The 24,740-nt window shown below is 35.4% G+C and overlaps 1 protein-coding gene across 3 annotated transcripts in view; it reads right to left on the reverse strand.

Moving 5' to 3' along the window:
* LOC115215655 (heparan sulfate glucosamine 3-O-sulfotransferase 5-like) overlaps window positions 1-24,740 on the reverse strand; it is an 87,618-nt gene that overhangs the window by 23,415 nt on the left and 39,463 nt on the right. Inside the window, exon 1 of one of the 3 annotated variants that reach the window (XM_036506066.1) lies at window positions 2,737-3,742. The exons of 1 other annotated variant lie outside the window; for it this stretch is intronic. The gene's annotated coding sequence lies outside the window, so the exon portion shown is untranslated. Of the gene's footprint in view, window positions 1-2,608; window positions 3,743-24,740 lie in introns of those variants that run through there. One more of the 3 variants, XM_029784912.2, reaches the window with a different exon arrangement.

The following is a 24,740-nucleotide window of genomic DNA, read 5'->3' on the forward strand; positions in this document are numbered from 1 at the left end:
TTTCGGAAAGCATGAGGGCCTTAAAAGATGCAGTGTCATGGCAGTCAACAACTGACGCAGGCAGTTTATTCCATGCTTCAGCAACTCTGAGCGTGAAAAAATGTTTCCGAAAGTCATGGGAGCTGTATTGTTTTCTGACTTTGTAGGCATGTCCACGTGTGTTAGACACATGGAGATCAAAAAGGTGTTCAGTGTTGTTGTTGGTGTTTTCGAAATTGGTGATATGAACTTATAGGTACGCTAGTACCAGAATTGTTACATTGTCGGTCAGAATGCTGTGTGATAACCGTTCCGGTTATCTCCACTCTGAGTTCAAATCCCACCGCGGTCAATTTTGTCTGTGCACCCTTTCGGGGTCGATAAACTAACTATCTACAATGAGGGGTGGTTCTTTCTCTCTCTGATAGTCTTTGTTCCTGGAAGGTCAGACTTGGAGGATAGATTCCGCTAGGTCTAAAAAAAAAAAAAGCAAACGAAAGAAAAGAAACCCAAAACAAAACCCAAGCCACGCCATAAATCGGGTCGACACCCCGCCTACGTCACCATCAAGGCATTGAATGCCCAAAGAATGGTGGTAATAAGAACTTATGTGAGCTCATTGACTATTCCCTTCCACGCAAATTGCTGGCCTTATGCCAGGCAGAATCGTTAGCGTGTCGTACAAAATGCTCAGCGGCATTTCGGCCGTCTTATGAGTTTAATTCTGCCGAGATCGACTTTGCCTTTCATTTTTTCGAGGGCGATAAAAAAAGGACCAGTTGAATATCGGAATCAATGAAAGCAACTTAACCCTTCCCCTAAAATTGCTGGCCGCCGCCTTCTTATCATTATTATTATTCCATGTTTTATTGTTGATGTCTTAGAAATCGATAGAGGTGATTTCCTTGGTGCCAGCTTTGCCAACCGTAAAATCAGCGAAGCAAGTCGAATAAAACAGGGTTCGTTCCGCTACTTGAACACGCTCGAATTTATTTATTTATTCAGATTGACATTTAATTATTATTAATTGACGAAGCATTCAATAAACAAATAAATAAAGCGTGGAATGGGAAAAGCTAAATCAAACAAGATAAAGAAAAAAATAAAATATAATGCTGCCTTGTGGAAGACAACACAAAAGACAGAATGGAGACATTATCGCAAAAAGAGAGGAAATAATGCGTGTTTGAACTATATAAATACGCACTGACGTACGTGCGTATGTATGTATATAAAGAGATGTATAGAATATTCCCCTATGTATGTGGGTGTAATACTATTTATATATTCACGTGGAAAACGATGTATAAACAAGAATAAACAAGCGTGGAATCAATGTAACGAATCAAATAGACATGGTTCGCTTCTGCCCAACACACACAGTCAACATTTCCAACTGTATATTGATATGGGAAAGCTGAGGAAGAAAGGAAAAAAACAGCAGCGGAGGCAACCCTATACAATAGAGTCGGAAATTATCTAGTGTACCAAAAACTAATTTTTTCGGGTGTGTATATTTCATTAATTGCAGATTATAATTCTGTTCCACCCCAAATTTCTATATTTTGCGGGTTAGGTTGGTGGTGTCCTATCTCTTTATTGTGTACATTTTTTATACTTTTATTTTCATTTGACCATTTCATTAGATTTACATTTTAAACACTTGAAATTACGATCCTTCAAAAACATTCGTAACTTTTTACAACGGTTAATATAATTTCTCTCCACTCCTTCCTAAATAAAATGAGAAAATAAAAAATATTGAAAATAAAAAAAATTACGGAAAAGAAGGGGAGGTGGGCACAAAATTTTCCCCCACCAACTGTCAATTTCCTTTTCTTTCTTCATAGAATCGTAATCTGTGGTGCTTAAAATATATAATTACCAAAGAAATTAGTTTTTGGCGCATTATATTATTTCCAACACTATTGTCAGGGAACGATATATATATAATTTGGAATAATATTCCCTCATATATATATATATATATATATATATATATATATATATATATATATATATTATATATATATATATATATGTGTGTGTGTGTGTGTGATGTCTTGCAAATGATAAAGAACAAGAACAGAAAGAAGAAAAAAATAAAGAGGAAGAATTTATGCAGTTGCTGCTAACTACTACCAAATCTATAAATGACACACAAAGACAAATACACGCACGTACGCATACACAAAAACATATGTACATACATACATACATACATACATACATACGAATCAACGTGTTCGCACAGAACCAACCTGCTAGAGATAGCAGTCACATCTTCGAACCGCACATTTCACATCTTAAAAACAAAAATAATCGAAAAGAATAAAAGATCCGATAAAAGGATGCATGAAATAATGTAGTCTGAGAGACACAACGACCGAAATAAACAAAATTAATGTAATAAAACAAATAAATAAAAAGATGGGATGGTCACAGGTGGAATGTATTTGACCCAATGCAAAGTTCGATTAAGGGTGACCGATTTAGCTTAAACAACAACAATACATGCGCGATCACATTATTCGAATGTGTATATTTATACATTTCTATGTATTTATATTGACACCCAATTAAATTTTGTAAATAAACGGTTAACAAGCGATAATTAAGTTATCCTTACCTTTTGCCAAAAGCCGAAGTTAAGTGAATCTTAGAAGTTGCATATTGAGAAACACTGAGTGTGTGTATACTATTATATACATGTACGTATAAATAGATTCACATATAAAAGTATAAATATATACACACACGCATTGGTAGAGACATGATGGTAAATGACAATAACAATGGCCAGAACTGCTGTTGTTCACCAGCTGAAGAATATCGCATCCTCGTCGTAATTTTTTCGCATCTTTTGTAGAATATAAATCCGTCTTGTAAAACAATTCTTCATTCTATCGCCGTCTTTTTTTCCTCTTTTTATTCTTCCTTCCTTTCTTTCTTCTTCTACTAACAATAACAAACGGGTGCGTGTAGAATAATATGTAATGACTTTTGCGTCAGCCTTCGTTTCTTTTTGCTTTTCTTTCTGTTTCTGCTGCTGGTGTTGATGCTTCTGTTGGCCTGGCTTGCAGGGTTTCCGGCCGCGGGTTCCATTTAACGTAAAATGTGTTATTGTCTTGGAGTGAGAGAGAAAGAGAGAGAGAGAGAAAAAGTGAGTGAGAATGTGTGCGATAGAGCGAACGAGAGAGAGAGAGAGAGAGAGAGAGAGAGAAGGGGTGAGAGAAAGGAAATCGAGGAGGAGGGAGAGGAGGAAATAAAGAATTACTAGAGTAGACTCAATTAGTGAATTGCTATTCTCAAAGAATGGGAGGAACTAGCTAGGTGGATGCCGGAAGTATTTAAATAATATAAACAGTTATCAAGATTCTCATACAGTTTGTATAATTAGCGGCAATTTTTAATGTAGTATGGTTTCTAGTTCTCAAAACACCCGAAGGTTTCTGCAATTCTGAAAAGAGTTGTAATAGTATTGATGGTGGTGTGTTGTTTAACCCCAGGTCAATTTTGATCGAGCAGGCCTAGAATGAGAAATCATTCTAACTGTGACCAATCTCACCGTTTATTTTATCATTTTATTCTTTGGTAATTTTTTTCTTTTTTTTTTTAACTATTGCACCAGTCTCGCTAGACCAGTGTAAATCTTTAGTCGGAGGACTTTCAGAATCGTTTTGATTATTTCATGGAGAACGAAAAGGGCGAGGTAGTGGGGTGGTTGTTTCTTTCTCTGAAAGAATTTTTTGTCCCAAGAATTTATCATTTTATATCTTCCCCCACCCCGATTCCGCGCCCTTTTTGATAGTACTAACTATTACACCCGTCTCACAAGACGGGTGTAATAGTAATTTTTTTCAAATATAGTATTTATCCATATCAAAAAAAAAAAAAAGACAGTAGGAATAATTTGAAATTTTGCTTCTATTTTTAGCAGGTGACCGTGTAGAAGCTCCCTCTAGTATAGCATAATATGCGGGATAAATAAGAAAGGTTATTCGTTGCTGTTTTAATGAATATTATTTGTTTATTATGAAGAAGAAGAAAATATTAAAACTGAAAGACTAACAGTAATCGAAAAGCGCCCTTCGTCAAAAGAGATATGAGGTGGGCTGAAAATCGAAACAACATCCACAAACGACATGGGGAAGCTTTTGCAACTTTTGTTGTTGTTGTGTCGCCTCAAGTCGATTTTAATTCATCAGTTCTACCATAAAAGACGTTCCAGCCACGATCGTTTAGTCTTTTTATTTTTTCCTCCGTTGTGGTGCACCTGAGCACTGTATACAATTAATTTCATTATATTATTATATCGAGCATAACGTATTATTGTTTTCATTTATCTATTCAACAGGGAGCCATGACTTGCTTCAGAGCTTCCGGGACTGGTATATGGGAGGGCGGAAGATATCCTTAAACCAAAGCCTAGCCTGAATGTGTGCAACAGAGCGGAATCCCCTATCTTAAGTTGGAAAAGACAGGGGACACACTGGACCTAATAGAGTCGTAGGTAATATAAGTGGGAGAGGAAAGCGTCCCACGGTTCCAGAGGACTTTTAAGCTGGAAGCCACGGATAATTTCCAGAAATCCCTCGTCTGATAGTGCTATAGGAGGTGGTTCGAAATAATCCTCTACAGACATGGTCCTGTCCGAGATGCACGTACAGCGACGAAACCATTCTGAACACACTCGTCCTGTGTTTGGGAACCGAGCCTTGTGGGGGAGGGGGTGATGGTAGCGATCTAAATGCTATTTAGATATTTAGCTCGGTATAAAACATTCTCTCGTGACATTTTAGCTGTAATAATAAGAATGATTTGTAGTAGTAATTAAAATATGACTGCATTTAAATTAGCGGCTGTAAATGACACGGGTGGAAGAAAATATGTAAGAGCATATTTATTTATATTATGTGCGTGTATGTGTTTATGTGTGTGTTTGAGTGTGTGAATATATAAAGGCGTGTGGATGGGTTAATGTGCGTAAATGTTTGTGTTGTGTGCGTATGTAAATGTAAATGTGCATGTTGGTGTGTATACACATGTTTGTGCATAAGTATATGCATGTATGTGTGTTGGTGTATATGCATATATGTGTGTGTGCAAACGTGTCTTGGTGCATATGCCTATATGTGACTGTAAATGTATGTGCGTGTGTATGTATATATAATCGAGATTCAGTTGAATTAGGTACCTAAGTTGAAGCACCAAAAATTAGTGCGGTATTATCCGTACAATTCAAAATAAGGTGAATAAAATCAAAATAAGCAACAGGATATCCTTTATCTTATTTTGATTTATACACACACACACACACATATATATATAAAGGATATTATTATAAAATAATAATAATATCAGTGGGTAGCATGCATTAAAATAGAGATAAAAATTAAAGTCTATAATTATATATGATATATAATTATAATGAAAGGCACTAGGGAAAAGTATTTGTATGCTAGAAATAGAAGTCAAAACGACTCTATGAGTGATTTATAATTATATATATATATATATATATATATAATTAATCAATATAGGGAGGCAAAAAATTTTGTAGAATTCTTTGCCCCCAGCGGCCTAGTGGGAAAAAATTAAATAGTCATAAACCATTTTTAAGTTCAATATCACAATCAAGGAACGGCCATAATAGGCCATTCACCCACTAGAATACAACAGCCAAAAAGCTTCACCGCAAAATAACATTAATTCTGTAAACCAGGAGAAAATTAAAAAAATTAAAAAAAATTAAAAATGTTTTTTTAATTTTCTCCTGGTTTACAGAATTAATGTTATTTTGCGGTTGAAGCTTTTTGGCTGTTATTTCTAGTGGGTGAATGGCCTATTATGGCCGTTCCTTGATTGTGATATATATATATATATATATATATATATATGTATATACTTGATAAGAGAACAAACATCAAATTCGAGTCAACGACTCTACATAACACCACGCTTCAATACATTTGATCATATATAAATATTACCATGGCTCTTAAACATATAAAGAATACATACATAAAAAATACAGAAGGTAAAAATTATATGCAATAAAAATGCAAATATATAGAACAGCTTATCAAGAACGTGTATACAATCTACTAAAAAATCTAAAGTGTGTCATGCGACTAAAAATCTAAGTAAAATATCAATCGATTAAAAAAGATTTTTTTTATTATATCAATGTCTTTTTTTTTTATCTCTGTCTCAATCTCATTTGAGCACTTCTTTTTTGTAGTTGTATAAACTTTTTTTGTCTCTATAAAAAGAGGCAAAAATTATTTCTTGTCATATATATATATAATATATATATATATATAATATATATATATATATGTATATACATTGATAAGAGAACAAACATCAAATTCGAGTCAACGACTCTACATAACACCACGCTTCAATACATTTGATCATATATAAATATTACCATGGCTCTTAAACATATAAAGAATACATACATAAAAAATACAGAAGGTAAAAATATATATGCAATAAAAATGCAAATATATAGAACAGCTTATCAAGAACGTGTATACAATCTACTAAAAAATCTAAAGTGTGTCATGCGACTAAAAATCTAAGTAAAATATCAATCGATTAAAAAAGATTTTTTTTATTATATCAATGTCTTTTTTTTTTATCTCTGTCTCAATCTCATTTGAGCACTTCTTTTTTGTAGTTGTATAAACTTTTTTTGTCTCTATAAAAAGAGGCAAAAATTATTTCTTGTCATATATATATATATATATATATATATATATATATATGTAAGATGTATATATATATATATGATATATATATATATAAAAGAGATAAATGATTTGGGAAAACAAATTTCCAAATCATTCAGGTGTAACCCTGCAGTGTTATATGCATCTCCATATCTTACTTTGGGGTCTTATTTATCATATATTTGTATATTTATCTATAAATATACAAAGTATCTGATAAAAGTCAATATTCAATATTTGGGGATTAATCGATATGCGGGTATTCTGTTTCAGATAATACAAAAATAACCCAATGAGTATATCTGACAGTAAACTCATGGTATCAGTTTGCACATCACAAAATAATACTTAAAGGATGTAACTAAAATTTCCAGCTGGGTATATAATGTACTTCATTAATTATATCATACTTTAGGAGTGGCTGTGTGGTAAGTAGCTTGCCTACCAACCACATGGTTCCGGGTTCAGTCCCACTGCGTAGCACCTTCGGCAAGTGTCTTCTACTATAGCCTCGGGCCGACCAAAGCCTTGTGAGGGATTTGGTAGACGGAATCTGAAAGAAGCCCGTCGTATATATGTATATATATATATATATGTGTGTGTGCGTGTATGTTTGTGTGTCTGTGTCTGTCCCCCTAGCATTGCTTGACAACCAATGCTGGTGTGTTCGGCAAAAAGAGACCGATAGAATAAGTACTGGGCTTACAAAGAATAAGTCCCGGGGTCGAGTTGCTCGACTAAAGGCGGTGCTCCAGCATGGCCGCAGTCAAATGACTGAAACAAGTAAAGAGTATATATATATATATATATATATATATATATATAGAGAGAGAGAGAGTGTGTGTGTGTATCAAATTCTATGTTATTTCATTATATGATTACAGTTTGACAGAAATAATGAGATTATTTTCCAACATGTCCAGGAGGACATGTTGGAATTAGAACCCCTTCCCCACTTTTTTCACAAAAATTTCCTTGGATTCCTGTTTTCCATCTCTCAAAACTTAAAAAAAACAAAAAAAAGAGATTTTCAAATTTTTGATTTTGCTCTCCAGCTCAGTGCCACCAATATTTTGGTTTTTAACTTCTTTTCAAAGAAATTTTTTTGCAGGGGACTCCATGTTGAAAAATAGGAAGATTATGGACAGAAGAAAAAGTAAAATAATTTTCAAATTTTTAATCTGTCTCTTTTCCAATATATTTTTTTGTTTTTAATTTTTAAAAACCTTTTTTCAATTTTTTTGTTGTTGTTCAGGATTCCATAGTTTTAAAAAAGAGAAAATTTTTATCTCTTCCCTTCCAACAAATTCTTTTTTTTTTTATATTTTTCTTCAAAATGTACTGATTGCTTAAAATAATTTCTCATTTTCAATTTATGATCATTAACCCCTTAACCAACAATTATTTTGAAAATAAATGTATTTTTTCAGACATATTTTTTAATTGTTTTATTTTACTATGTTTTGAATGGTGATTTCGAGGTATATTTCAAACCTTATTTATTATGAATTTTAATTCAATAATATTGATTTTAAATTACCGCTTTGGGCAGAAACGAGTTAACCCATTTTTAGACGAAGGAACTCGTTTGCTGTCGATTTTGGCGAGTCTATCTTTTGACGAGTTAACTCGCCAGAGATAGAAAAAAACGATTTCGGTCAAAACGCATATATTCGTTTCTGCCGGGTAAGGGGTTAACCTCCCCATAAAAAAAAGCAGCCAAATATTCGATATGTAATTGAAAGTTCAGGGATGGAGGAAATGACGACAACAACAATATCCATTTTCCTCTTGTTCTGGTCCAACGACTCTCCATGTTTTGTTTTCGTTCGGTTTTCATGTATGTCTCCATTGTCATGGTTTTGTTCTCAACTTTCACCCTCCATAAATCCTAAATTTTATTTTAGAATTTATGGGAGCAACTGTCTTTGAAGACTCGTATTGTCGTTGAATGCTCGAAATGAGGAGTAGACAGACAGCTGACAACTGATGAAGGGTTGTTTCTCTGTGTTTAGTTGTCCTGTTTTCTATTTTTTTTCTCTTGTTGTTTGCATATTTAACTCGTTTGTATGCATATTTCATGTTGTTTACACAGTTGGTGACGCCCTGTACCCATATATGCATATATACAAATACATATATATATATATATATATATATATTAAATTAGAGATAAAACCACTATTAGGCAAATCAAACAGTGAAAAACATAAACCAAAACATAGAAATAAAATTAATTAATGTAATATACAAAATATATGAAATATAAAATTCAAAATTTAAATCAATTAAATTTAAAGTTAAAATTAAAAAAAATTTTTTAAATATTAATTTATACTTATAAATTTATATACATATATATATTATTATTATTTTTATTATTTTTTAAATTATATATTTATTTATTTGTATATATATATATATATATATATATATATATATACTGTAAAATTAGATTTAATCCTAAATCTAATTTTTCCCTGTAAGTTTGGATTTATTCCCTAATATTATTATTATGTATATATATATATATATATATATATAACGAGGCATACAACATAAGGAATATTCCCCTTCTTTAGTTGTACCTGTTTCATCTACTCTGCGTTATATGAGTAGTTTAAAATGTGGATTAAAAGAATCGTGTGGCTATCACAGTATGCTCCTTTCACGGATTCAATTATCAGTCCACAGTTCATGCAGTTATTAATTACAAAGTTGGATAGTATGAAGTATCTGTGTATTTGAAAATTCCCAAAACCTGGGCAATAAAATTATTCACTGAGGAGAATAAAAAGAACACGATGCCAGGAGGTAGGACAGATGAATATATATTTATTTAACCTCACGGTTAAATAAATACATATTCACCTCTCAAACCTCATAACTTTATGTTTTATATGCATATATATATATGATGATGATGATATATATACATACATACATATATACATACATACATACATACATAAGCATATATATATATATATACATACATATATATTCTTTTATTCTTTTACTTGTTTCAGTCATTTGATTGTGGCCATGCTTGAGCACCACCTTTAGTCGAGCAAATCGATCCCAGGACTTATTCTTTGTAAGCCTAGTACTTATTCTATCGGTCTCTTTTGCCGAACCGCTAAGTTACAGGGACGTAAACACACCAGCATCGGTTGCCAAGCGATGTTGGGGGGGACGAACACAAACACACAAACATATACACACACATACATATATATATATATACATATACATATACATATATACGATGGGTTTCTTTCAGTTTCCGTCTACTAAATCTACTCACAAGGCTTTGGGCGGCCCGAGTCTATAGTAGAAGACACTTGCTCAAGGTGCCACGCAGTGGGACTGAACCCGGAACCATGTGGTTGGTAAACAAGCTACTTACCACACAGCCACTCTGCGCCTATATATATATAACAATTGCAGCATGGAAGGTGTTTATAAGCCATTTAAGAAACACACAAAAACCATGCTGCACGGAATTTTGTCAGTGAACAGGTTGCGGTCTCAAAGTGATGAAAATATTCACTGATATATTCACTGTGTGTATGTATATCTTTTGGATTTTTGTTGTTTGTTTTTATTTTTGTTTTTACTTTGACTGGCTGTGTGGTAAGAACTTTGCTTTCCAACCACATGGTTCTGGGTTCAGTCCCACTGCATGGCAAGTGCCTTCTACTATAGCCTTAGGCCAACCAAAGCCTTGTGAGTGGATTTGATAGACAGAAACTGAAAGAAGCCCATCGTGTTTATATATATATATATGTATATGTTTGTGTGTCTGTGTTTGTCCCCTGCCATCGCTTGACAACCAATGTTGGTGTGTTTACATACCCATAAATTAGTGGTTCAGCAAAAGAGATCGATAGAATAAGTACTAGGGTTATGAAGAATAAGTTCTGGGGTCAATTTGTTCAACTAAAGGCGTTGCTCCAGCATGGCTGCAGTCAAATGACTGAAACAGGTAAAAGAATAAAAGAATATATGGTAGATCCTGGAAGGTCTAGCACTTAATTTTGGGATTGAAATCTATACCAACTCTTAACTGGATGCTACTGCATAATACTGAAGCTCCTATCCTCTCTATTTAGAGCAGGGGTCACCAAATTATAGCCTGCAGGCCGGATCCAGCCCACGAGGTCAGTTCATCCGGCCCACTGCTGCACTGTACTCTTTGTGTAAGCACCTGCAATGAGTTACAGTCTCAATTGGCTTGCCGGGCCTTCTGAAGCACAACATCTTTCTAAAGGTCTCGGTTACTAGTCATTGCCTCGGTGAGGCCTAATGTTCGAAGGTTGTGCATCACCACCTCATCCCAGGTCTTCCTGGGTCTACCTCTTCCATAGGTCCCCTCAACCGCTAGGGTATAGCACTTTTTCACACAGCTGTCCTCATCCATTCCTATGTCTGTGAGCAAATATTTTCAAAAATGAAGAAAGTGAAGTCGGCACATTGAACGAGGTCGACTGATGAACATTTGAAAGCTATTCTCTTGATTGGATGCAGCAATTCCAAAACAAATATTGATGATATCTTAAAAGCTAAGCACCAGTTTCACAAATCTCACTAACCTTTTTTGCTGCTTAGTTTGTGAGATTCGGATATGTGTGCACTGGATGTGATATAACTATCTCATTGCTAACATCACCTTCTTTAATAACTTTCTGGTAAATGAATATGATGGTTGTCTTTATTTTTTGTGTATTCACTGTATTGTAGTGAACAAAATGATTATGTGGCCTGCACTCATCATTCTCTCATTTATTTGGCCCACCATGAAAAAAGTTTGGTAACCCTTTATCTAGATCAAAGATCCATTACTGTAACAGCTTAAGTTTCAAGGCCCCATAGCTTTTCAATACATAGCCATAAACAAAAAAAATACCCCCAAAACTCAGAGATTTATGAAGCATAGTTGCAGATGTGTTCAAAGAACATTTAGACAAGTTTTTCTCAGAGACACCAGGCAAATCCACACTGTGGCAAGAAATTCAAAGAAGGGCAGTCCTGTCCAGCTCACTGCTTCACCAGAATCAGATCCAGAGACGGATGGATGGGAAAGTGAGTTTGAAATAAACTAACAATCATGCAAATGGCAGTGCTCCAGTATGGCCACAACCCTTGGCTGAAACCAAGTTGAAAGGCACTGATATATTCAATAATATACACTTAGATACATCAGATTTGAAAAGTAAAAAGATAGAATGGTCACTGCCTGGGTGTCCTTTATCAGAGATCTACATCATCAAAACTGATCTGGACCTAATCAACAATTACCATAACAATAAATAAAGGGTATCTACTAAATAATTTCTTAGGCTGCTAGAAATAGCAGTTAAGTCTCTTGGATTACATGATATTGTCTTTAAAAATGTTGGTGAGCACATTGGAAAATGTAGTCGAAGTTGCATTATACACACTAGCTCATATGTACATAAAACACATACATATACATATATATATACATGTATATAGATAAACATCAATGCACACATTTATACATGCACAATCATGTATACATACAAATTTACACTTACACATACATAATGTTGTTTTGTATATAATCATTTGTATAGTTTAGATGATATATACATGCATACATAAAATATATGCAATTGTGTGTCTGTGTGTGTATATATATTATTGGCTCTCATGCCCGTGGCACATAAAAAGCACCATCTGAATGTGGCTGATGCCAGTAGCCCCTGACTGGCCCCTGTGCTGGTGGCATGTAAAAAGCACTATCCATAAAAGTGATTGATGCCTGTCCTGCATGACTTGCTCCTGTGCCGGTTGCATGTAAAAAGCACCCACTACATTCTTGGAGTGTTTCGCATCCAGCTGTAGAAACATTACCAGATCAGAATGGAGCCTAGTGCAGCCGCTGACTCTCCAAACCATCCAACCCATGCCAGCATGGAAAATGGACATTAAATGATGATGATGATGATGATATATATATGGCGCAGGAGTGGCTGTGTGGTAAGTAGTTTGCTAACCAACCACATGGTTCCGGGTTCAGTCCCACTGCGTGGCATCTTGGACAAGTGTCTTCTGCTATAGCCTCGGGCTGACCAATGCCTTGTGAGTGGATTTGGTAGACGGAAACTGAAAGAAGCCTGTCGTATATATATATACATATGTGTGTGTGTGTGTGTGTGTGTTTGTGTGTCTGTGTTTGTCCCCCTAGCATTGCTTGACAACCGATGCTGGTGTGTTTATGTCCCCGTCACTTAGCGGTTCGGCAAAAAAGACCGATAGAATATGTACTAGGCTTACAAAGAATAAGTCCCGGGGTCGATTTGCTCGACTAAAGGCGGTGCTCCAGCATGGCCGCAGTCAAATGACTGAAACAAGTAAAAGAGAGTAATATGTATGTATTCTCAAACAAAACTGTCTGATGAACAGAAATGTGAAACTCAGAGTAAGAATTTTTATGATGTCTTTGCAGCTTTATTAATAAAGCATATTACTCTACCTCCGATATTCAAGAACAATTTTTGAACTTGTGCTTACTCTGGTATATATATTTATTCTCTCTGTGTTTATTTCCTCGTGTTCCTTTCTGTTGAAGAGCGTAGGTTCAAACGTCAGAGACTTTCTCACCTTCCCAAGCATCAAACTAACACACCTGCTTGTTGTTTATACACTTCCATATTTAAGAGATGAGGAATTATGTACATTATTTACATTATACGGATATTTGTCCTCATCTTGTTTGTGATTAACACGTTTCAGCTGATATGCCCTCCAGCTTTCATCAGGTGTCTTGGGAAAATTTCGAACCTGAGTGCTCGTTCCTAAGGTATTTTTTAGATGATGATGATGATGATGGTGATGATGATGATGATGATGATGAGATGATGATGATGACGATGACGACGACGACGTTGCTGCTGCTGCTCTTCTTCTTCTTCTTCTTCTTCTTCTTCTTCTTATTATTATTATTATTATTATTATTATTATTTAGGTCACTGCCTGGAATCGAACTACTAGCCCAAGGTTCCAATTTCGATTCCAGGCAGTGACCTGAATAATAATAATAATAATTATAATAATAATAACAACAACAACAACAACGTCGAAAAATACCTTAAGAATGAGAACCCAGGTTCAAAATTTCTCCAAGACACCTGATAAAGGCTGGAGGGTATATCAGTTGAAACGTTGTGTTAACAACAAACAAGATGAGGACAAATATCCGTCAAATGTAAATAAAGTAAATAATGTTTATACACTTGTCTTCATCTTTTGTTTTTCTGTAAATTTCAACTATTATTATATATATATATATTTTTTTTATCTGGTGAAGGTCAGTTTATGGGGTTACCCTGGGTTTCCTATCCATAAAGGGCTTTTGTTTTTACTTTTGACTTGCCTGTGTATATATAGTAGATCCTGAAAGGTCTAGCACTTAATTTTGGGATTGAAATCTATACCAACTCAAGATGCTTAACTGGATGCTATTGCATAATACTGAAGCTCCCATCATCTCCATCTAGAGCATGAACCCAGTACTGTAACAGCTTAAGTTTCAGGGGCCCAAACCCATAGTAATCCCATAAACCAGCCTCCACCAGATGAAAATATAGACTGCTCTTTCTTAGAGTGTGCTTCTCTGGATTTATGTTTTTCTAAAAAAGATATATATATATCATTATATATATTATATACATGTGTGTGTTTATATAAATGTACATTATATATATATATATATATATATATATATATATATATATATATTATATATATATATATATATATATAATATATATATATATATATATATATTATATATATATACATACATATATGTATAGATACAGATCTACACACATTCACCATACATGCATGCATCATACATGCATGCATGCATCATACATGCATGCACACATAATATATATACACACACATGCAATCTGATTCAATGACATCAATTCACAAAATCAGTGCACCAGGACTGCTGGGTCACCATGAACGCACTCACATGATTCACAGCGCCACAAACAAGGGCAGCAGTGATATTACAAACCAGAGGGAAAAACCAGCAGATTGAAGAATAAAATTGTGTGACAAAAATTGGTGAGATTTAGGAAGTTGATGTGCATGGGTAGCATGGTGGTGGTGATGGGGAGTGGGGTGAGAAGCAGAGCAAAGGAAGTTGTTACAGAACATACGAAGAATGCAGCCAGTCATGCTGTGATTTCTCCTGAGAATGGTGTACAATGTGCTTCCATCGTATGGGTGGGGCTGAGTATGAAAGTGGTGGAGGATGCTGTGATGCTGCCAATTGTCACTGGTGTTGAAGCTATGTTTTGCTTAAGGATATTCTGTCATTACTGCAAGTCATGTCTGGTAGAATATTTTTGCTGGCATAAGCAAGTATGGAACTTCCATCCTGGTGTTCTACATACAACAACAATATGCTACCATCAATGATGATAGGAACCATCATGAAGCTGCTTTCTGCTGTTTTCTGTAATGAAGACAGGAAATAGCAATGCCAGGAATGAATAACTGGAAAGGGTCATGTGGAATTAGGAGAATTAAGTGCATTTCCAAATCAGCTGTGTGACCCTTCTCTGGATGCATTCAAGGTTGTCAGTGTATGTAGCCGTAACACTGTCCCAGAGCTGGGAGCAATACCTTACTGTTGTTTGTTCCTTCTCGAGCCATGCCTGGCTCATAAGGGCTGGTTTCCCAGGTTTCCTTGGCATATAGGTTCCCCACCTGGACGGGATGCCAGTCTGTCGCAGGTGAGCTTCAAGATGCAGGAGGAAAGAGTGAGAGAAAGTTGTGGCGAAAGAGCCATTACCTTCTGCCGGAGCCGTGTGGAGCTCAGGTGTTTCGCTCATAAACACACACATCACCTGGTCTGAGATTCAAACCCGCGATCCCTCGACCGCGAGTCCGCTGCCCTAACCACTAGGCCATGTGCCTCCACAATACCATAATGTGGGTCTCATTTGAGTCCTGTAGAATGTCAGCAGTTGTTAGGGGTTGAAATATCTTCAGGCAGTGATCTTTCAGAGAAAGTATATCAAAATTGAAAGTATTTGTTTGGCAATTTCCATGAAAAATTTTTATCGCTGTAATTTGATATACTTTCTCTGAAAGATTGCCTCTTCTGACCCTAAAGAGAAGGGCTAGTCTTTGTGATGCAATCCTAGCTGTATTCATCATCATCATCATCATCGTTTAACATCCGTTTTCCACCCTAGCACGGGTTGGACGGTTTGACCGGGGTCTGGGAAGCCAGGGGCTGCACCAGGCTCCAGTCTGATCTGGCAGTGTTTCTACAGCTGGATGCCCTTCCTAACGCCAACCACTCCGCGATGGATGCATTTTTGTCACGAGAAATCTTTGATGACAGTGAAGCCAAGCATATGAAGTAGAGCTGTATTTGAGAGCCACTCATATTTAATGGAGTGAGGCATGGTACAGTGGTGTTTTCTTCATATAAGTAGTGCTTGAGTGCATGACCCAACTTGAGGATGCTCTCAAGATTTCTGTTCATGCAAATTTGGCAAGTCATGTCTGGGGTCACGCATACAAACACATACATCCTACTGAAATGCATTCATGCACATATATATTCATATACATGCATACATACATACATACACACAAACACACACATTGTGGTGCACCAGAGCACTGTATACAAAAATTTCATTATTATTATTATACCTACTAAAATACATACATACACATATATATTCATATACATACATACATACATATAGATAGACATGCATACATGTATAAATATAATATATATGAATATATCTACATAGATTCATACATAAATAAACATATATGCACATACATGCATACACATCTATATATATAAAACTGTAGTTGTGTGAGTGTCTGTCTCCTACGATTTAGATTCCTAACTCCTCCCACATTTTGCGGTGCAGTTTAACCAAATTCGGGTATCTTATAGTCGTGATTAATATCGAGCCCGTCTGGCTATTAGCGCGCGTCTACGATGAGTCTACGATTTTAAAAATAATTTAACATCATTTTTTATTCCATTTTAATGCATAATTTTTCGTGTGTCGATGGCGGCGGAGTTGGCGTCCACGCTCAAACACCTGCACCTGTGTTTGCTTCTCCCCCTTCTTCCCTCCCTCGTGAAGCTGTGGGGAAGGGAGTTTAAGGAAATCAACGTCGTAATGCGTTGTCAAGGAGACCAGCGTTCTTTTAGAACAACGACTTCATGGCTTGAAGACACCAAAACAGAAATGGCTAAGAAAGCCCGAATTGGCATCTATAAGGGAAGTAACTCTCTAAAAATGCTTATATAGTTATTTCCCTTACAAACCCAAGCAACGCCGGGCGATACTGCTAGTAGATTATGAACATATAGACACACACACACACACGCACGCACACATAAATATACATGTGTACACACATATAGATCTACAAATATATTGACATACATACATAGATATCTGATCCCTGTATATATACATATACATACACATGTATGCGTGCACACACACACACACACACACACACACACGCACGTGAATTCTGCATAAACTAAGCCCCGCACTATAAATACTAGGGGTCAATGTAATCAACAAATCTCATCTTTTTAGAAATAGCTGGTCTTGTGCCAAAAATTTGAATCCATTATTATTGTTGTTATTATTATTATCATTATTATTATTATTACAGTTATTTTTGTTGTTATTGTAGTTATATTATAATTATTATCATTGTTGTTGTTGTTATTATTGTTGTTGTTATTATTATTGTTATTGTTATTTTTGTTGTTATGGTAGTTGTATTATTATTATTGTAATTATTACTACTACTATTATTATTATTATTATTATTATTATTATTATTATTATTATCATCGTTGTTGTTGTTGTTATTTTTACAGATTCAGTTTACTTTAATAATCTAATGGAGTCTTTTAAGTCATACTTTGAAACTCCTTGGCTCATTCATGCACGAAGATGTTAGCAAAAACATATCTCTTTGGTATTTCCTGGAGGAATTCTCCCAGTTGCCATTCTTCTTTGATTTGTTGCAGAATGATGATTACTAGAACAGTGCTGGCTCAGGTGGGGAAAAAAAAGAAAAAAAGAAAAAAAACTGGAAAGGAAAAGGTGTGTGGTAATGTGTTTATGTGCCATGAGTTTGGTATTTGGTAGAAGCCAGGGGCCAATCTTGGGGTGAATTTGCATAAAAACGATTCACACAGATGCTCCCAGGCACATGGTTCCAGGTTCAGTCCCACTGTATAGTACATTGGGCAAGTGTCTTCTTATTTCTTTACTGCCCACAAGGGGCTACACACAGAGGAGACAAATGGATTAAGTCAATTACATTGACCTCAGTGCATAACAGGTACTTAATTTATCGACCCCAAAAGGATGAAAGGCAAAGTCGACCTTGGCGGAATTTTAACTCAGAACGTATTGGCTGATGAAATACCTATTTCTTTACTACCCACAAGGGGCTAAACACAGAGAGGACAAACAAGGACAGACAAACGGATTAAGTCGATTATATCGACCCCAGTGTGTAACTGGTACTTAATTTATCGACCCCGAAAGGATGAAAGGCAAAGTCGACCTCGGTGGAATTCGAACTCAGAACATAGCGGTAGACGAAATACCCATTTCTTTACTACCCGCAAGGGGCTAAGCACAGAGAGGACAAACAAGGACAGACAAACGAATTAAGTCGATTATATCGACCCCAGTGTGTAACTGGTACTTAATTTATCGACTCTGAAAGGATGAAAGGCAAAGTCGACCTCGGTGGAATTTGAACTCGGAACGAAGTGGCAGATGAAATACTGCTAAGCATTTCACCCGGTGTGCTAACGTTTCTGTCAGCTCGCCGCCTTAAGTGTCTTCTACTATATGCCAGCTCCTGTTAAACTGTGCAACCAATGCCAGTATGGAAAATGGACATTAAATGATGACAATGATGATGACAATAAGCTTCTTTCAGTTTCCGTCTACCAAATCCATTCACAAGGCTTTGGTCGGCCCAAGGCTTTAGTAAAAGACACTTGCCCAAGATGCCATACTGTGGGATTGAACCCAGAACGACATGGTTGGGAAGTATATGAGACAATTTGGCAGTCATCAGCAGGTCAGATAGGATGAATTCCTCCTCATAGTATTCATTTTAATTCTGCATACTCTGAGTTCTAATCCTGCCAATCTCAACATTGCTTTTTGTTTTTTGTGGGGTGTGATAAACAGAGGAAAGATGTTAGAGTGTCAAATAAGACATCTTGCCTTATCTCGTCCAACTTTTTGTGTTCTGACAGCAATCCCTGGAATGACACTGGTATTAAGCTGTATTAACTATGCCTTTTTGTTTGAAATCATGGCTGACAGAGAGAGAGAGAAGAATTGAGGAAAGATTTGTCCAGGCTTGTGTTTCCAAGAGGAACCTCACAGATGTAGATTCTCAGATTACTTCTAACACATGACAATGGCCATTTGTATAATATATGAGGAATTTAAGTGTTTCATCCAATGCTGTATTCATTCAGTACAATGGTTGAACAAACCATGAAATGTAACTTAAAATCTGAGTTAAAACATATTTTGTTATAAATTTAATTCTATTTTCCATATTGGGTTTCGTCGCTCAGTAAACCTGTTTCTGTTCTTTAACTTCCATTCAAATAGCTCTGTCAACTATAATCCATATTTCTTCATATTGCTTTGAATTAATCATTCATTATTTCAGATTTTCATGATCATGATGATGATCATCATCGTTTAACGTCCGCTTTCCATGCTAGCATGGGTTGGACGATTTTTACTGAGGGCTGGCAAACCAGATGGCTGCATTAGGCTCCAATCTTGATCTGGCAGAGTTTCTATAGCTGGATGCCCTTCCTAACACCAACCACTCCAAGAGTGTAGTGGGGCCAGTCAGGTGGTACTGGCAACGACCTCACTTGAATCTTTTTGCACATGCCACCGGTACAGGTGCCAGTAAGGTGATGCTGGTAACAAACATGCTTGAATGGTGCCTTTTACGTGCCACCGGCATGGACCACTTAGCCGCACTGGCAACAATCACGCTTGGATGGTGCTCTTAGTACCCTATTAGCACAGGCACAAGTGCCAGTAAGGCGACACTGGTAACGATCACACTCGAATGGTGCCTTTTATGTGCCACTGGCATGGAAGCAGGTTAGCTGTTCTGTCAACGATCACACTCGTATGGTGCTCTTTGCACCCTGCTAGCACAGATGCCAGTCATCGAATTTGATTTTGATTTGTAATTGTAAATTTTTAGAATGACATTATAGGGTAGGTGTGAGAGGTCTGATCTTGCCAGTTTGAGGTGGATATGGCTGGTTTAAATGCTAAAGGCTTAAATTAGTAAACTTTATTCAGCTCACACATGTGCACATCTCTATATATACATACATACATATCCATCCATCTATAATATGTATATACACACATGCATACATATATATATATACCATCATCATCATCATCATCATCACCATTGTCATCATCATCATCATTATCATCATCATTACCATCATCAACATTTAACGTCCACTTTCCATGCTGCCATGGGTTAGAGGGTTTGCCTGAAAACTGGTAAGCCGTGGGAGGTGGGGCTTACCAGGTCCCAATCTGATCGGCAAGTTTTCTATGGCTGGATGCCCTTCCTTGTAACAATAAATTTTTAGTTAATTTTTAACTTGGTTTTAGTCTAATTTTAGTTTAGCTTAATTTTAATTCCAAATTTTTAAATTATAAGTTTAATTTTTAGTTTAACATTTAAAATTCTATTTAACTGATATAAATAAGATAAATAATGATTTTACTTTTCATAAATATCGGTAAATTTTATCTGATTATTTATTTATTGAAATAAATTAACCACGTAAATTAATTTTTCCTTCTTATATATATTTTTCCTATTTTTTACTATTTGTAGTCTTTTTAAAATTATCTCCCCTACACTGGAAAGCTTTTAAAATTGAGGATTCAATTTTCTTTAGTACTGGTATTCATTAATGAGAATTATCTCCCCTACAATGGAAATCATATAAATAGAGGACATAATTAGTAGCCATGTTTAATTTGTGGAGTTAACTGGCACTCATCAATAAGATTAGTTATGCTTCTACTTTTCTTTAATACTGTTAAATCGATGATTTCTAAATGTATAGTTTAATTATAATGTCCTCATTTATGTTGTAAATTTATTTTATGTTATTTAGACCTGAAGAGTGGGTATGTATTGTTGGGTCGAAGAAATATTAATTTTTGAGATTATCAATTTTGATATTGTGGATTTAAATATATTGTCATGAAACATGTGCAGTCATTTTAATGTGTATTATTTAGTATAGTAATTTTTAGTACACTATTAATAATATATTTAAATTAATATTTTATTATAGATAATATGTTTCATTATTAATTGAATTACTGTATGGAGGTTCTGCCTCTTAACTATATATATATAATATATCGATAAATTTGATTTAGTATTACTAAATTGAGTCTGTTTTCCTCTGTTACCTTGGAATTATATATTCAAAAGCACTGGGAGAATATTAATAATATATATATATATATAATATATATATATATTATATATATATATATATATATATATATATATATATATATGTATGTATATGTATGTATGTATATGTATATGTATGTACATATATATATATATGTATGTATATATATTCTTTTACTTGTTTCAGTCATTTGACTGTGGCTATACTGTCTTTAGTTGAGCAAATCAGTTCCAGGACTTATTCTTTGTAAGCCTAGTATTTATTTTATAGGCCTCTTTTGCCAAGCTGCTAAGTTACGAGGATGTAAACACACCAACATCGGTTGTCAAGCGATGTTGGGGGGGGGGCAAACACAGACATACAAACATATACACACACATACATTTATATATTATATATAAAAGGCACCATTCGAGTGTGATCATTACCAGTGTCCCCTTACTTATATATATATATATATACGATGTGCTTCTTTCAGTTTCCGTCCACCAAATCTACCCACAAGGCTTTGGTCAGCCCAAAGCTATAGTAGAAGACACTTTTCCAAGCTGCAGTGGGACTGAACCTGGAACCACATTGTTGGGAAGGAAGCTACTTACCACACAGCCGCTCCACATGTTGCCAGTGGATTATATATCTGAAGATGAAGCATACTCTGAAACAGAGACCTATAATGTATTTACAAGCAGTTAGGTATATGTCCGGTCATGGAGTGACCAATGGTTTCCCATCCTTAAAGTGCTTAGCTCTATGCACGACTCATTAAACCCTAATGCTTCTGGTATTAGGATCTGACGAGTCATCCATAGAGCTAAGCGCCTTAAGGATGTGAAACCATTGGTCATTCTATGACCGAACATATACCTAACTACATGTAAACAATATACACACACACACACACAGATACATATATATATATATATATATATATACACCATAGTGATATACATGTATACATTCATACACTCGATACATACACATATAAAAACTACTTATTTTACATATACACATATATGTATATATCCCCCTCTTGGTCATCTTAGTCCTCCAGGCAATAAGAGAGGAATTCAAGACAGGATGCCCCTGGGAACTCCTCTATGCTGATGACCTTGCTCTTATAGTTGAGTCACTACCTTAACTAGAGAAGAAGTTCCAGGTATGGAAACAAGGTCTAGAATCAAAGAGCCTTTGATATATATATATATATATATATGACTAGATCTGTTTATATTTCTGTCTCAGTCTTTCTATGTGCATGTGTGCTTACACACACACACACACACAGAAGGAGAGAGAAAGGGAGACAGAGATATAAATAGATATAGTTATATATACATACATATGCACACACTGTGTATGTGTGTGTGTGTGAATATATATATATATATATATATATATATATATATATATATATATATATTATATATATATATATCTGTCTCTCTCTTGATATATATATATATATGTGTGTGTGTGTGTGTGAGAGAGAGAGAGAGTGGGAGAGGGTTGCAGAAAGGAAGGAAGGGAGGGTGTGAGGGAGAGGAGATAGAAATCAAGGTCATGTTTCATGTGAAAGAACTCCGTGTCTATTTGCTGCGGCTGTTCTGGGAGAATATTGAGAAGTGATGCCAACAGCGGAGAGGAACAAACTGTGAAGATAAATAAAAATCCGGGCAGATTTTTACATTGACTGGCTGACTGACTGAGGAGGAGGAGGAGGGTCTGGTGAAAATTAGGGCAGAAAAAAACATGGGTAGAAGAAGCAAATGTGTGTGTGTGGTTGAGTGAATGGTGGTGGGGGAAGAGGTGAATGATGTATTGTGGGAATTATATATATATATACACACACACACACACGTATATTACAACTGACACTCCATCAGTTATGCTGAAGAGTGTTCCAGTTGATCTAATCAGCCTGTTTGTGAAATTAATGTGCAAGTGGCTGAGTACTCCGCAGACACGTGTACCCTCAGGGAGATTCAGCATGACACAGAATGTGACAAGGCTGGCCCTTTTGAAATACAGGTACCATTCATTTTTGCCACCTGAATGGACTGAAGCAATGTGAAATAAAGTGTCATGTTCAACGACACAGTGCCCCACTGGGTATTGAACTTGTGACCTTATGATTATGAGCCGAATACCCTAACGACAAAGCCACATATCTTTGCATATACACATAAATACATTCTTTTTTTTTCTTAAATTTCTTTTATTTGTTTCAGTCATTTGACTGTGGCCATGCTGGAGCATGGCCTTTAGTTGAACAAATCGACCCCAGGACTTGTTCTTTGTAAGCCTAGTACTTATTCTATTGGTTTCTTTTGCCGAACCACTAAGCTACAGGGACGTAAACACACCAGCATTGGTTGTCAAGTGATGGTAGGGGGAACAAATACAGACACACAAATACACACACACACACACACACACACACCACACACACACACATACATACGATGGGCTTCTTTCAGTTTCTGTCTATCAAATCCATCACAAGGCTTTGGTTGGCCCAAGGCTATAGTAGAAGACACTTGGCCAAGATGCCATGCATACACTATATACATATATATATATATATATTATATATATATATATTATATATATATATATATATATATATTTATTATATAGAAGGAGCTTCTACAGGACTAGAACTGTTTCATTCAAGAGAAATCTTCAGGAAGCCCCTGAAGCTTCCTGAAGATTTCTCTTGAATGAAACAGTTCTAGTCCTGTAGAAGCTCCTTCTATATAATAAATTAATTTTACTCTACTATGTATTGAGTACCTTATTTACTGTGGTTAACCCCGAATCAACCCGGGACCTACATATATATATATATATATATATATATATATATATATATATATATATATATATATATATAATATATATATATATATACATATGTGTGTCTGTGTTTGTTCCCCCAACCATCACTTGACAACTGATGTTGGTGTGTTTATATCCCTGTAATCTAGCAGTTCAGTAAAAGAGATCGATAGAATAAGAACTAAGCTTACAGAGAATAAGTCCTGGAGTTGATTTGTTCAACTAAAGGCAGTGCTCCAGCATGGCTGCTGTCGAATGACTGAAACAAATAAAAGAATATATATATATATATATAAATACTTTTATCACACTTGTCTACATAATATGTATTATGACATCAATGATTCGTTGATCATTTGAAAAAGTTGTAAAGACAAAACCCACTTAAATCATGTAAACAGTATATGCAAGTCTTCATAAATCACGTAAACAGTATATGCAAGTCTTCATAAATCACGTAAACAGTATATGCAAGTCTTCATAAATCACGTAAACAGTATATGCAAGTCTTCATAAATCACGTAAACAGTATATGCAAGTCTTCATAAATCACGTAAACAGTATATGCAAGTCTTCATAAAAATACACTCTTTACACCAAGAATG

Source organism: Octopus sinensis, linkage group LG9 (genome assembly GCF_006345805.1).
Source record: "Octopus sinensis linkage group LG9, ASM634580v1, whole genome shotgun sequence".
Classification (NCBI taxonomy): Eukaryota; Metazoa; Mollusca; class Cephalopoda; order Octopoda; family Octopodidae; genus Octopus; species Octopus sinensis.